Source organism: Ictidomys tridecemlineatus, unplaced genomic scaffold, assembly GCF_052094955.1.
Source record: "Ictidomys tridecemlineatus isolate mIctTri1 unplaced genomic scaffold, mIctTri1.hap1 Scaffold_623, whole genome shotgun sequence".
NCBI lineage: Eukaryota > Metazoa > Chordata > Mammalia > Rodentia > Sciuridae > Ictidomys > Ictidomys tridecemlineatus.
Window position 1 is genome coordinate 121,389 of NW_027524288.1, and position 13,555 is coordinate 134,943.

Sequence of the window (13,555 nt, forward strand, 5' to 3'; positions counted from 1 at the left end):
TACCTAGGTAAAATCTCCATTGCAATGTTTAAAAACTCCACAGTCAAAAAATAAAACACAGTCAAAAAACAAAACTGATCAGAAAAACATTAACCTAGGTTTGTATGAGCTCAAAAAATAAAATAGAACTTTATGATGTGGGAAAAAGCAATAATAAAATAGATATTGAAAAAAAGCACCGTGATTAATCACTGTTGCAGATGTAAGAATAGCCAAGCTGGAGCTCTGGATATCAGCTGTTATGGATTACAGTCAAATCATCTTCTTTTTCTGTAGAAATTGTTTTGGTTAACCTCTCTGGAATCCAAATCGGCTGCTCTTCTCCCTGTGGGAACACACAAACGGAACCCCGACTCCAGACAATAACTGGGTCGGGACCTTTCCATTGTCCTGTTAGAATATCTTTCCAAAGTACCTTAGGCTTATGTACATTTTTCGGATACATATGTCTTTCCGCAGCACTAAGTCCTGATGAATTCAAATTTAGAAAGTTTAGAGTAAAAAGAGTTATTTTAAGTTTATCTTTGGGGGATATATACCCCTTTCCAATTCCCTCTTTTTGCTTTAATAGGTACGTTTTAATAGTTTGATGAGCTCTTTCAACTATGCCTTGTCCCTGTGGATTGTATGGGATTCCTGTTATATGAGTAATACCAAATGTTGAGCAAAATTGTTTAAAAGATTTAGACGTATAACCAGGACCGTTATCAGTTTTTAACTGTTTAGAAACACTCACAGTGGCAAAATTTTGTAAGCAATGAGCTATAACATCTTTAGTTTTTTCTCCGGCATGAAGGGAGCCCATCAAAAATCCGGAAGAAGTATCAACTGTAACATGTAAATATTTTAATTTTCCAAATTCTGGCAAGTGTGTGACGTCCATCTGCCAAATATGGTTAGGTATCAGTCCTCTAGGATTGACTCCAAGATTAACTTGTGGTAAAAAGGTCACACAATTTTGACATTGTTTTATTATATGCCTGGCTTGTTCCTTAGTTATTTTAAAATGCTTTTGTAAAGTATTAGCATTAACATGAAACCTTTTATGAAAATTTGTAGCTTCTTCTACAGTAGAAAAAATATGTATATCATGTGTAGTTTTATCTGCTAAACCATTGCCCAAACTAAGGGCTCCAGGCAATCCTGTATGTGCCCTGATATGTCCTATAAAGAATGGATCTTTTCTATCCCAGATTAGACTTTGTATAGTGGAAAACAAAGAGAAAACAGTAGAGGAAGGGGAAATCCTACCAGCATCTTCAAGGGATGTTATAGCATTAACTACATACTGGCTATCAGAGAGTAAATTAAATACAGAATCTTTGAACATCACAAAAGCTTGTAGAACTGCATTAAGCTCTACCTTTTGAGCTGACTGTTTGGGAACTAAAAATGTAAAAGTTTGATCAGGGGTAACTACTGCAGCTGTACCATTATTAGACCCATCAGTGAATATATTTGGAGCATTCATGATAGGTGTTTTTCTTGTCATTTTAGGAAAAACTACAGGATGCTTAGACCAAAAAGACAACAAAGGATTAGATGGTAAATGATTATCAAATGAAACACTCGATTTACACATGATTATTGCCCAAGTATTTAATTCATTAGCTAACTCATCAATTTGCTCCATAGTATATGGAGTAATAATTTTATTGGGAGAAATTCCAAACACTGTCTTTGCTGCTCTTATACCTTTGAGTATTAATTGTCCTACAGCCTCAGGATACCTAGTAAGAATAGTGTTAGGAGAATAAGATAAATGTATCCACAATAATGGACCTTCCTGCCAAAATACTCCTGTAGGAATATTTCTTGTTGGTAGTACAATAAATAATAAAGGCAAACTTATATCAATTCTATCTAAATGCATATTTTCCATATATGTCTCAATAATTTTTAATGACTTTCTAGCTTTAGGAGTTAACATTCGGGGTGAATTTGGATCTGATGGACCTTTTAGAATATCAAATAAAGGTCCCAACTCTCCTGTTGGTATGCCTAGATAAGGCCTTATCCAATTTATATCTCCCAACAACTTTTGAAAGTCATTAAGTGATTTGAGTTGATCTACTCGTATTTGAATTTTAGGTGGACGGACCATGGTTGAGGATAATAGAACTCCTAAATAATTAATTGGAAAATTTAATTGTACTTTGTCTATTCCTATCTCTAGATTATAATTTTTTAACAAGTTTGTAAGTGTGGCATAACATTCCAGCAATGTGTTTTTATCTTTATGTGCCAATAATACATCATCCATATAGTGAAATATTTTTAGTTCAGGATTTTGATTTCTAAGTGGCTGGATTGCTTTATTAACATATATTTGACACATAGTTGGACTGTTAGCCATTCCTTGAGGGAGTACTTTCCATTCATATCTCTCATCAGGACCTTCATGATTTAATGCAGGGATAGTAAATGCAAAACGTGGACTATCCTCGGGATGAATTGGAATCGAAAAAAAGCAATCTTTAATGTCTATAGCTAAAACATGCCACGTTTTTGGTAAAGCAGACAATTGAGGAATCCCTGATTGAGCAGGTCCCATAATGACCATTTCATTATTAATTGCTCTTAAGTCTTGTAATAATCTCCATTTACCCGATTTCTTTTTGATAACAAAAATGGGAGTATTATGAGGAGATACAGAAGGTTGTAAATGTCCTTCCGCTAATTGTTGTTTGACCAGATCATGGGCTACTTGTATCTTTTCTTTAGTCAGGGGCCACTGAGGAACCCACACTGGTCTTTCTGATTTCCAAGTAATTTTGATTGTCTCAGTGGCCCTTTCTGAAAATCCAACCCATGTCTGTCTGTTCCTTGATCTATTTGAATTGGCGCTGCTATACCTTGTTCTTGTTTTCCTAATCTTTTTTCTTTCCTGATACCTTGTCTAGCCCTAGTAGTGGGCGTATTAGGATTGATGTTATTTGTTAACATCAAACCTAGTTGATCTAGGACATCTCGTCCCCATAAATTAATAGGAAGGTGATCCAAAACATATGGCTGTATAGTTCCTTCACATCCTTCAGGATCCTTCCAATCTAATACCATAGCACTTCTATGGGGATTAGTCGCCACTCCTAGGCCTCGAAGCGTTTGAGTGGCTTGTTGTAATGGCCAATGTTTTGGCCATTCTTGAAGAGATATGATGCTAAGGTCAGCACCTGTGTCCAGCAGTCCATTAAAGTCACGACCCTGAATATTTAGTTTTAACATTGGGCGAGAATCTAAATTTAAAGACAACATAGCCCAATCTACACCTGTGGAGCCTAATCCCTTGGAACCTCTTTCTACATTAAGACTAGAGAACTTATTATGTAGGCTGGGTAGTATTAACAACTGTGCTATTCTATCTCCAGGTGAAATTACTGATATACCTCCTGGAGAACTAGCTATAATTTTTATTTCACCTACATAATCGGGATCAATTACCCCAGGACTTATCATAAGTCCTTTTAATGTAGATGAACTACGTCCCAACAATAAGCCTACTGTTCCTTGGGGAAGAGGTCCTTTTACTCCTGTGGGAATGATTTGAACTCCCATCTCTGGAGTTAGTACTGCTCTGGCAGAGGCGCAGATGTCCAACCCTGCGCTCCCTCGGGTTTGTCTGATGAGGGATTTAATGGACAATGTGTCCTGGGCACCACCCTGATGGTGTTGTTGGGATCCTCCACTGCCCCGTATATTTGTGGTTGTGGGCCCCGGAGCATTGGGCCCCCCAGTCCGTTTTTTGGCAATGAAGCCTGATGCCTTTCTCCACGATATCGTGGGTAAATACCTGATCCTTGTCCGTTTTTTGATAAGGGAGTACCTTCTATGGTGGTTTGAGAACGGCATTCATTAGCCCAATGTCTCCCTCTACGGCATCGTGGGCAAATACCCGGTATTCTATTCCTTTGATTTCTAGTTTTGTTAAACCCTCCTCTTATGGGGCAACTCCTTTTAAAATGTCCTGTTTGTTCACAATTATAGCATGTTTCTAGCCTGGCTTCTAAAGCCTGTTGTACTGCAGCTGCCAAGACTTGCCCTTGTTCATTAACATCTCTACATAATTTAATATATGTGTTTAAATCTTCATGTCTCCATGGTCTAATAACCTCTCTGCAGCAACGATTTGCTTGGTCATAAGCCAGTTGTTTTATTAATGGCATTGCTTGTTCTGTGTCACCAAAAATTTTGGCAGCCGTTTGAATAAGCCTATCTACAAAGTCAGCGTAAGGTTCATTAGGTCTCTGTATTACCTTAGATAACTGACCTTGTAAATCTCCATGTCCTTGTAAAGTCTTCCATGCCCTAACTGCGTCTGCAGCAATCTGTACATATACAGCAGGATCATATTCCATTTGTTGCCGCTGACCCTCATAAGGTCCCCTTCCTAATAACATTTCAAGACTTCTTTGAGGGTAACCGGCTGCTGCATTTCGCCTAGCTGTCTCCATGCAAAATTCCTCATTGGCAACCTTCCATAACAAATATTGTCCTCCATTTAACACAGATTTACACATGCTAGCCCAATCTGCTGGCGTCATGTCCAAGTTAGTAATGGACTCCACCATGCTTACCGTGAAGGGGGCTTGAGGACCATAGGTTGTTACAGCCTCCTTTAACTGCTTCACTGTTTTAAATTCTAAAACACGGTGAATTCGCCGCCCTCCTGCCTGTTCAAATACAGGGCATGCTAATCTTTGAGGTCCTGTCTCAGGATCCCATCTATCAACTACGGGGTTTGAGGGCCACTCAGCTGTCTCCATCGGTGGGGCTGTTGGTTGAATTACACCCTCTGGTAAAACGGAGTTAGTAACAGCCTCTTGTTGTGGCCTTTTTTCTAATAACCCCTTTTCCTTTAAATTTTCTCCCTTTCTCTGACTAGCTCGAGAGACCTTCTCTTTTGCTTGACCTAAAATGTCTTCCTCCATGGTCTGAATCTCTAACAATTTACTTAACACTTTTTCGGCTTCTTTTTTAATAATTTCTAATCTTCTATAAAGATAACGCAACCCAATAAGATAACACAAAACAAAACCACAACTGAATGAAACAAAAACTGAATAAAAATTCACTGTATCAATTTTCTCTTTCTAGGGGCTAACAAACTTCAAACCTTGAGCCAACCATTTTTCCCAGTTTGCCTGAGAAATTTCTAGGGATAGGCAGCTTGAAACAAAAATGAAATAAATCAAAACAAGAACACATTGTTTTTTGAAATGGTCACCCATTCTCTCACCTTCCCTCAGGGGCGAGCGATTTTACTCACCTCCAAATTTCAGACGTTCCACGTACGGGCCACCAAAATGCCAAGGCCAATGTCTCGGCTTGGCACCAGAATCACGAGGCACTCACAGCTTTGTAGGTTCAAACAGCAATTCTTTATTCCAGCTCTCACACCGCCTCCACACAGGTCCAGGGGCAAACGCGTTCTGCCGTCTACCCGCACAATTCACCTACTCCACGAGGCTCTCTCCAAATCCCATTTTAATCTCACGAGAACTCAATGGGAACAAGCAGCAGGAACACCCTAATCCCAGCAATAATCTTCAACTTCCAACTTCCCTAAAACCCATTATCTTAAACTGGCAACGCCTTAAACTCAAGGAGCCGGTTACTTCCTCAAACCTGATCAGCTCTAAACCCGGATCTGCCTTGGTCCTTGAGCAAGGTCACCTTATTAAAGCATGCATGCAATGTCCCATCGAATGTCCTCTAAGCAGCATGGGGTACGCTTGGCAAGGAAATTTCGATGCGTCATACCTACTTGGTAATGGCCCTCAGCAATTTCCCACCCCTGGCTGCCCCCCCCCCATGCACACTCATTGAGACACTGCTCTGGCCCTACCTGCAGAAACACCACCACATCTGAAGTCTTTTATCCACACTAGAACTTACCAGGAGCTCAGTCAACTATCAGGTCAAGTAAATCAAGACTCTTGCCAATGGTGACTGATACCATTGACTGAGGATGGGACCCATAATGTTGTTCCCTGCAACCCAGAAATCGTGATGATCCAGAACTAAGGGAATCATCCAGTGGAAAAACAAGTAAAGAGCTAGCCAGGGAGCAATGCAAGAAACACCAGTGTGTGTACCTAGGAAATTTATGTCAGCTTCATCCAATGGTTTTCCTAATACCTAGAATAGGATCCCAAGGGAGAAAATCCAGTGGCAGAGTGTTTGCCAAGCATGCCAAAGTCCATGGGTTCCATTCCAGGATCACTCACTCACACACAGTAGCAATGTAAGTAATAAAATCAGCATTCAGCTGAAAGTGAAGCTGCAGGTAAATGCATGTGTGGGAAAAGAGAAGTGAATTACTGTTAGACCTATGTATTTGCATTAGGACACAGCATCCCTGTTCAGGATGTTCTAATTCATTTATGTCAATCTGCATATTTGTCAGCAGAACCACATTTCCATGTGAAGGCAGAGGAAGCGGGCACAACCCTTGGTGGTTCCAAGATGCGGAAGCCAAAGGTATGTAAACATGTCCATTTCCCTTCCTGGCTTCCCAACACTTGCCTTGCTCTACTCATGGACAGTAGGCCCCATGAAATGACCTCTCTGACTATTCTCATCAAGCCGAGATCATCACTGAATCCTTAGGTCTAAAAACACTTGGAAAGTTTAAGAATGTGCAAACCATTTCAGAATTCATGGTACCTTATTGAACTAGTTGCTCCTTAGGTCTGAGGCCTAAAATTGCTTGGGGTTTTCTGCTTCCATTTGGATAACCACCTGAAATGATCAATGACTTATGATCAAATATTAGACTGATTTAACAGATGGTTATTATGATGAACTAATGAAAAACACCAATGGCGTGGTCCCTACTTGTGGCCCAAAAGGTTAGGATTATACTAGTAGCCTCTAACCAAGGGCCATGGATTTCAATAGGCCTTGTCTTCAGTGTCTATTCCCCATGAGAGAACTGAGTCAATTCTGGAACACAGCTTCCTGAGCATTCAGGCAAGAGAGCCATGAGAAAATGGGGGAAGGGGCAAGAATAGGAAAGGAAGATGTTAAAAAGGAAGATGTTACTGTTGACACAAGAATAGGATCTTGAATCTCGAAGATTCAAGAAACTCCCCCAAAGGCTTGCAGAAGTAATAAACAAATTGACAAAAGGAGCAGGATAGAAAATGAATATTTAAAAGGAAAAAAAGAAAGAGAGAGAGAGAGAGAGAGAGAGAAAGAGAGAGAGGGAAGGACAGAGAAAAAAGAAAGAAAGAGAAAAGAAAGGAAAAAAGAAAAAAAGAAAGAAAGAAAGAAAGAAAGGAAAAGAAAGAAAGAAAAGAGAGACACCTTTGCTTTCCCATAGATCCACATTGAATGTTGGGACTATGCAGTCAGGAAAGACATTTTCAATCCCATGATATTCTGAGTTGCCCTGCTAGATTCTTCCACACTCTCTTTGTGCCTGTCTGCTGGCCTATTCAATTTTCATGTACCAGGGGGTCTGAAAATGTGTACTCAAAATCACTTTTATGCCTTGGTACCCTTTTCTGTCACTGTTTTCTTTTTGACTAGAAAGTGTTTCCTACACAACCACAACATTAAGCCCAAGTTAGGTAAATGCAAAATGGAGAAACCTTTCTCTCCCTAATTTGGCATCATATGCGAAGGATGAGTCTTCCTCTCAGTGAAAATTTCCCCAAAGGTTATTTAGATTGCAAAAGTTTTTGTTCAGCTAAGGAGGCCCAGGTAACGCTGTTCCGTTTCCCTTCAGCATAGCATAATTCAAATTCTTAGAAACCAAGGTGATTCTCTCACAAATGTCCTGTCATCAGAATGTTGCCAGTGTGTAATGCTGGCTGATATCCGAATTTGTCAGAATGTGCTGGAGTATATTTCAAATATCATTCTCTCTTTATGCTAGAAAACGGTGAGTCGCGTTAGGTGTTCCAGGAGTAGTATGTCTGCGCAGTTTTGCGCATCAGATAGTATGTTTCGGGAGGATGTGTTTCTTCTGTGGTGGCGTTCTCCTTTCAGAGTCAGTAGCCATGTGAAGATGAAAGTTGGTCTTCATGGGGGAGGATATATGAAGTTCTCTTTTCAATCGTTCAATTTTGGAAGATTAGACTTGTCTAGTTTTTTAATCCTTACCGACGTGCACAGCCCAAGTGACATGTCTGCTTTAAAATGCTGATTCAGAATCGGTTATTGATATTAATTTTAAATGATATCAATTTTGATATTAATTTTACCAGAGAGTCTCTGAGATTTGCTCAGGAGAGAGCTTGGATGCTTCCTCTGAGGATATGATTGAAAAGGAAGCCCATACTCTGGAAGGTAAGAGCCTTTATATTTTTCATATAAAAATTACAGTGGACAGCATATTTATTTCAATCCTAAGCAGCAGCCTATTTGAATAGTGGAAGACGGGAATCTACTGAGTAGTGGAAGGTAACAATGTGTGCATCTCCTGCCTTTTGAGGGACAGGTAACATCCAGAGTGTCATGAGGTGATTGGAACCAATGATTCAAAACCTGAGCAGACTAAGGTTGGGAAACACTGGAGGGGACAGTAGAAGGTGGATTGAAGAAGGAGCAAAACAGAGTACAGGGAGTCAATGGAGAGAAAAGAAGCAAGCAGGTGTGCACCGTGAAGGGGGGAATCTCAGATGACTGGCTACAGAGAGAGAAAGAGAGAGACAGGGAGAGAAGCATATTAGAGAATGCCAGAAAGCCTTGTGAGCTTCAGGGACCAAACTTGGCATGAGATGTAGTGCCAGTTGTTCCAATCTTCCTATCTTTCTCCTGGTGAGAAAGGTGTTCAGGAACTCAGTCCCAGGTCATGCAGAGCTACCTTGATGCACCACCCGTAAACTGACATGTTCCCACAGCCACAAACAGAATTGAACATCCTAAGAAACGCTGGTATTTTTTGGAGCACCCTCGTGGACTTGGGAAGTGTAGGGTCGGTTATGGATTGATCACCAAGGCCCCAGCCTGACCGAAGGTCCCCTGGAAAAATTGACTCCTTATACATCTTTGATTTGGGGGACCTGGTAGAGAGGAGACTGTGGCTCGATTCCAAATAGGCAGTTGAAGTTGAAGAATTTAGGGTTGGACTCCCACAGACTGCATCTCTCCACTCCCGTGGGTCATCTGTTGGGGACCAGGCTCAAGATAAGCATTGCAATTCGGCAGGTCTTGAATTCTGCATCTGTAATGGGTTCTAAGGTGATTCCAATGCTCCTGGCCCTCAGAGCACATTCTGAGGAGTCAGGGAATGGGCTTCTCCTTAATGAAGCCTCAGTGAAGAGCCATGGGGAGATAGCTGAGGACCAAAGGAGACAAATGGAAGGCCAAGGTTTTGCTTTCATCCCTGAGCATGGCTCCTGACAAGGGGGAAGGTCCTTGTAAGGTTATTTGAGAAAAAGTGTGAGTGGGAGAAATCCCTACAAAGACAATCAAGTGGACAATCAAGATGGAGACCACCGTGGTCGAGGTTCTTTCTGAAAAGCAGAAGGGTAAGGGAAAGGAGGAAGGCAAGCAAGAAGTTAGCTAGGTACATTTGGAGACTGTGATGAGGAATCAGGGAATGCATCTCAGCTGTCTTCAGTAGGTCTGCCTTCACATGAAAACTGGGAGTACTGTCTGTCCGTAGATTACTCAAAGTAGAGGAGAATGGTACATGGAGTCAAACTTGAGCAAGTCATTTCCCTGTGCCGCACTTGCAGGCCTGGAGGCTGCATTTTGCAGTGATGTCAATGGTTCAGAGGGGATCTCTATAATTGTAGAAGCACTAGCTTTGTTCAAAAAGACAGCTCTCATCTCCTTCCCTATTCTGGGCAGGGGGACATAGTGCGATGGAATCCAGAGCTTTTAGCAAGCTACAAATGTGCTCTAGTCCTGAGTGAGTCCTGACCCTATTCAGAGCTCATTTTGTGAGACAGTCATTTCATGGAAATCCTTGAAAGATGACCAAGATATGGGAAAGCAGACTCGGTGGGAACAGAAGACTTTGTAGAGCTCAGCAACCCCAGTGAACAATCACCTCCCATTAGGCTCCACTTCTTAAAGGGTCTACTACCCCTCAACATCACCAGAGTGGGAACCAAGATATCTATACATGAATCTTGGAGGATGTACCCTAACCACATGCAAACTATAGCAGGAAATAGGCCCTTTAAAGAGAGGTAACTGGGGCTGGGGCTGGGGCTCAATGGTAGAGCACTTGCTTAGCATGTGTGAGGCACTGGGTTCTATCCTCAGACCACACTTAATAAATAAATAAAGGTATTGTGTCCATCTATAGCTAAAAAATATTTTTTAAAAGGGAGGGAGGTTAAGTGGGTTGAAATTAGGTCATATGGGTGAGCCCTAATCCAATATGACCTGTATCCTTATGAGAAGAGGAAATCAGAGCACAGATACATAAAAGGGAAGACCATTATCAAGACACAAGGAGAAAAATAACTATCTGCAAGCTGAGGAGAGAGGCCTCAGAAGAAACCAATGCTGGTGACGCCTTGATTTTGAGCATCTAGCCTCCAGAACTGTGAGAAATAAATTTCTGTTATTTAAGCAACTTAGCCTGTGGTACTAAGCTATAGCAACTCCAGCAAATTCGTACAAGCAAACTCAGCTGCTTTTGCCCCTTCCTTCTGCTGCCACCACCCACCATCCTTTCTTTGAGTATCTCTACATGGCTTGTGCTAATTCAAAATTTCTGCTGAGTAGAGTTGCCATAGCCTCCTTGTTCTCCTTTTGGGCAGAGTGCTCAATCCAACACTCTTTTAAGGTGCTGGATTGGGTTCTCCACCCTATTCCAACTCTGTAACCAGAATTCAGAAGTATGCCAATAATCACTGTTATCAGCCACCTACAGCTCTTTGCCTTGGTGCATGTGAAGCAAGTTTAGATTTGGCTCATCACCACCCTCACTTATTCAAGGTCAATTTTTTTTTTTGGTACAAGATATAAATTAGTCTATAATGACAGTGAACTCAGGGCAAGGGACTGCAATGAGCTGGAGAAAACTTGGAGATTAAGAAAATGTTTTGCATTTTGAGTTTGATTGTGATTTTGTGGACCTATTTATCTTCTAAAAACTTATAAAATCATACCCTTTGCAATATAGACACTGTTTATTTATTAAATGAAACCTCAATAAAGTTGTTTTCCTAAGAACTTTTAAAAGTTGGTTTCTAAATATTTAACACCCTTAGGATTGACAAAGAATCCCAAAAGGCTTAGACCAAGACAGTTCTGAATGCTTTCCTAGCTCAGTCTGTGCCTTAAATGTGTGATTTCTCCACCTTGTAAACAATGGAGTCAGTAGGCAAGAGCTGGCTGGATGTGCTGGAAAATACCTGCACCACAGTGAGCAGGCAGAGTTAAATGAAGGTATTGAGCAATGCTGAAAGAGGAAGTCTCTGTTGATTCCCATGATTATTGCTGTACTGGTGATCTGACATCTCAAAGTCAGGAAGCAGAAGGACACACACTCTGGCCTGAGTATTACTCTTGTTCATCCATACCTTGCTCAGGAGCTATGTTATTTCAAAACTCAAATGCAAATATAGTTCAATTTATACTTTGGAGTGCAGGCTTTGATATCCTGCTGTCAGTGCAAGTATTGAATGAGGCAATGTTGATTACAACATCACCTGGAAGGAATTCTACTAGCATCTAGAAGGGACATATCCAGAATAAGCCCAAGGCCTATGTCATTTTTGTGCTTTACTGCACACTGAGGTAGGTGAGAATACATGGAACTACTGTATTGTTATTAACTTACAACAGTAGTTTAAAAGTACAGTCAGACTTTTTAGAAAATCAAGGCCAAAGTGTTTACCAGACACTCTTTTTGAATAACCTTTTATTAAGGTATAGCATACATACAGAAATGTGCACCAATTATAAAAGAACAGCTCAAAGAATTTTCACAAATGGCACACACTCAGGAGTTCTGTCAATCTGCTTTTAGTTCCTGTAACAAAATACCCGAGTCTATGTAATGTATATGAAAAAGAGGTTTATTTAACTGTTTTGGAGATAAGTAGTTTCGGAGGCTGAAAATCCAAGATTTGGCCTTTCATGGTGGATTGCACCACAATGGTGAAAACATGTACAGTTGCGATTGCACAACAAGACGGAAAATTCCAGAGTCAGATTTGCCCTTTTATACAGCTCACTCTGGGAAAACTCGCTCTATGAGATCGGCACTAATCCCTTCCAAGTGTGCAACTCCAATAACCTAATCGCCTTCTACGAGGCTCTGCCTCTTAAAGCTTCCACCATCTTTAACATCTTTCTGTTGGGACCAAGCTTCCCACACATGAACCCTTGAGGGACAAACCACATCCAGATCATAGCAGGTGAACACTCAAGTCAAGAGAGAATATTTCTAATACCCTAGAAGTCCTCTTGTGCCACCTCCCAGTCACAGTCTCTTTGTCCTCCAAAGATAGCAATTATCTAGACTTCTAACAGGAGAGAGAAAAGAGGGCAGGAGAAAGCCAGAGAGACTTAACTTCTGAGGCCCTTGCAATCTGCTCAGTTCAAAATGTCCAGCATGCCAAGGCAACTACTCCAGGGAATTGTGTTCTGAGCCCCAGACAGGGCTAAAGTGAATAGTGCTACCACAAACATCTCAGTACACCTTTATATGGATATTTGTCCAGGATTCTGTTGAGTATATATTTTGGCTTAAATATTTAGTTTTAGTAAATTCTGTCAAATAATTTTTTGAAAGAGCTGAGCAATGGTCAGTTCTACCATTTGTGTACAAGAGTTCTTGTTGCTTCTCGTCCTTGCCAGCATGGATGATTATCATCTTTGTACAGATGATAATTTGAACAGAAGACTTTGAACAGAAGACTTTGTAGAGCTCATACTTTGAGTATCCAAAGACTTATTTTTCATGGGCCTTGCCACAAGTTTTAAGTATGGAAAGTTATGGGTAGGAAATACTTGTGCGATAACACAGTCGACTCTTTCCCTTTGCTTTACCGTACGTTGAGCCTTTAATCTTACCATCCATTGTTTCACAGAACTGAGCCCTCTGTCTTCTCCTGTGATTGCATCAAGCAAGTCCAAGTTGCCTAAAGCAGAGGATGCAAGAAAGGAGGGCACACCAGTGTCCCCCGTGGGTATGGAAATCAAGAATGTTTTGAATGAGCCCTTCTGCCGAAAGTGTGTATGTCAGGCAATGGGTGGAGGCAAAGTTCTTGGATCAGAAATGGATGACCCCTTTCACTGGACTCTACACAATTGGTGCTCACTGACTTCTAGCACAACTGGAGGAACAGCTCAGGTGTTGGGAGTGCAGCGCACTGAAGAACTCCCATAGGTGTCAAGGAACATATGTGCCATCACATCTTTCCTCACTGTGCCTCTTTCTGGTGGCATCCATTCGCTTTCCTCTTTGATTTATGGCTATTGCAAAGAGTCTCAGGGTTGGAAACTTCACTGCTTGTGTTGATTCAACCTACGTTTCTGCCCCGGTTTAAGGTGGTACCATGCAGCCTTGAGGTTTTGAGGACCCCAAACCAGGAAATATGCACACAAACCCTAAAGGGCCCAAGGCTACCAAAGTTAT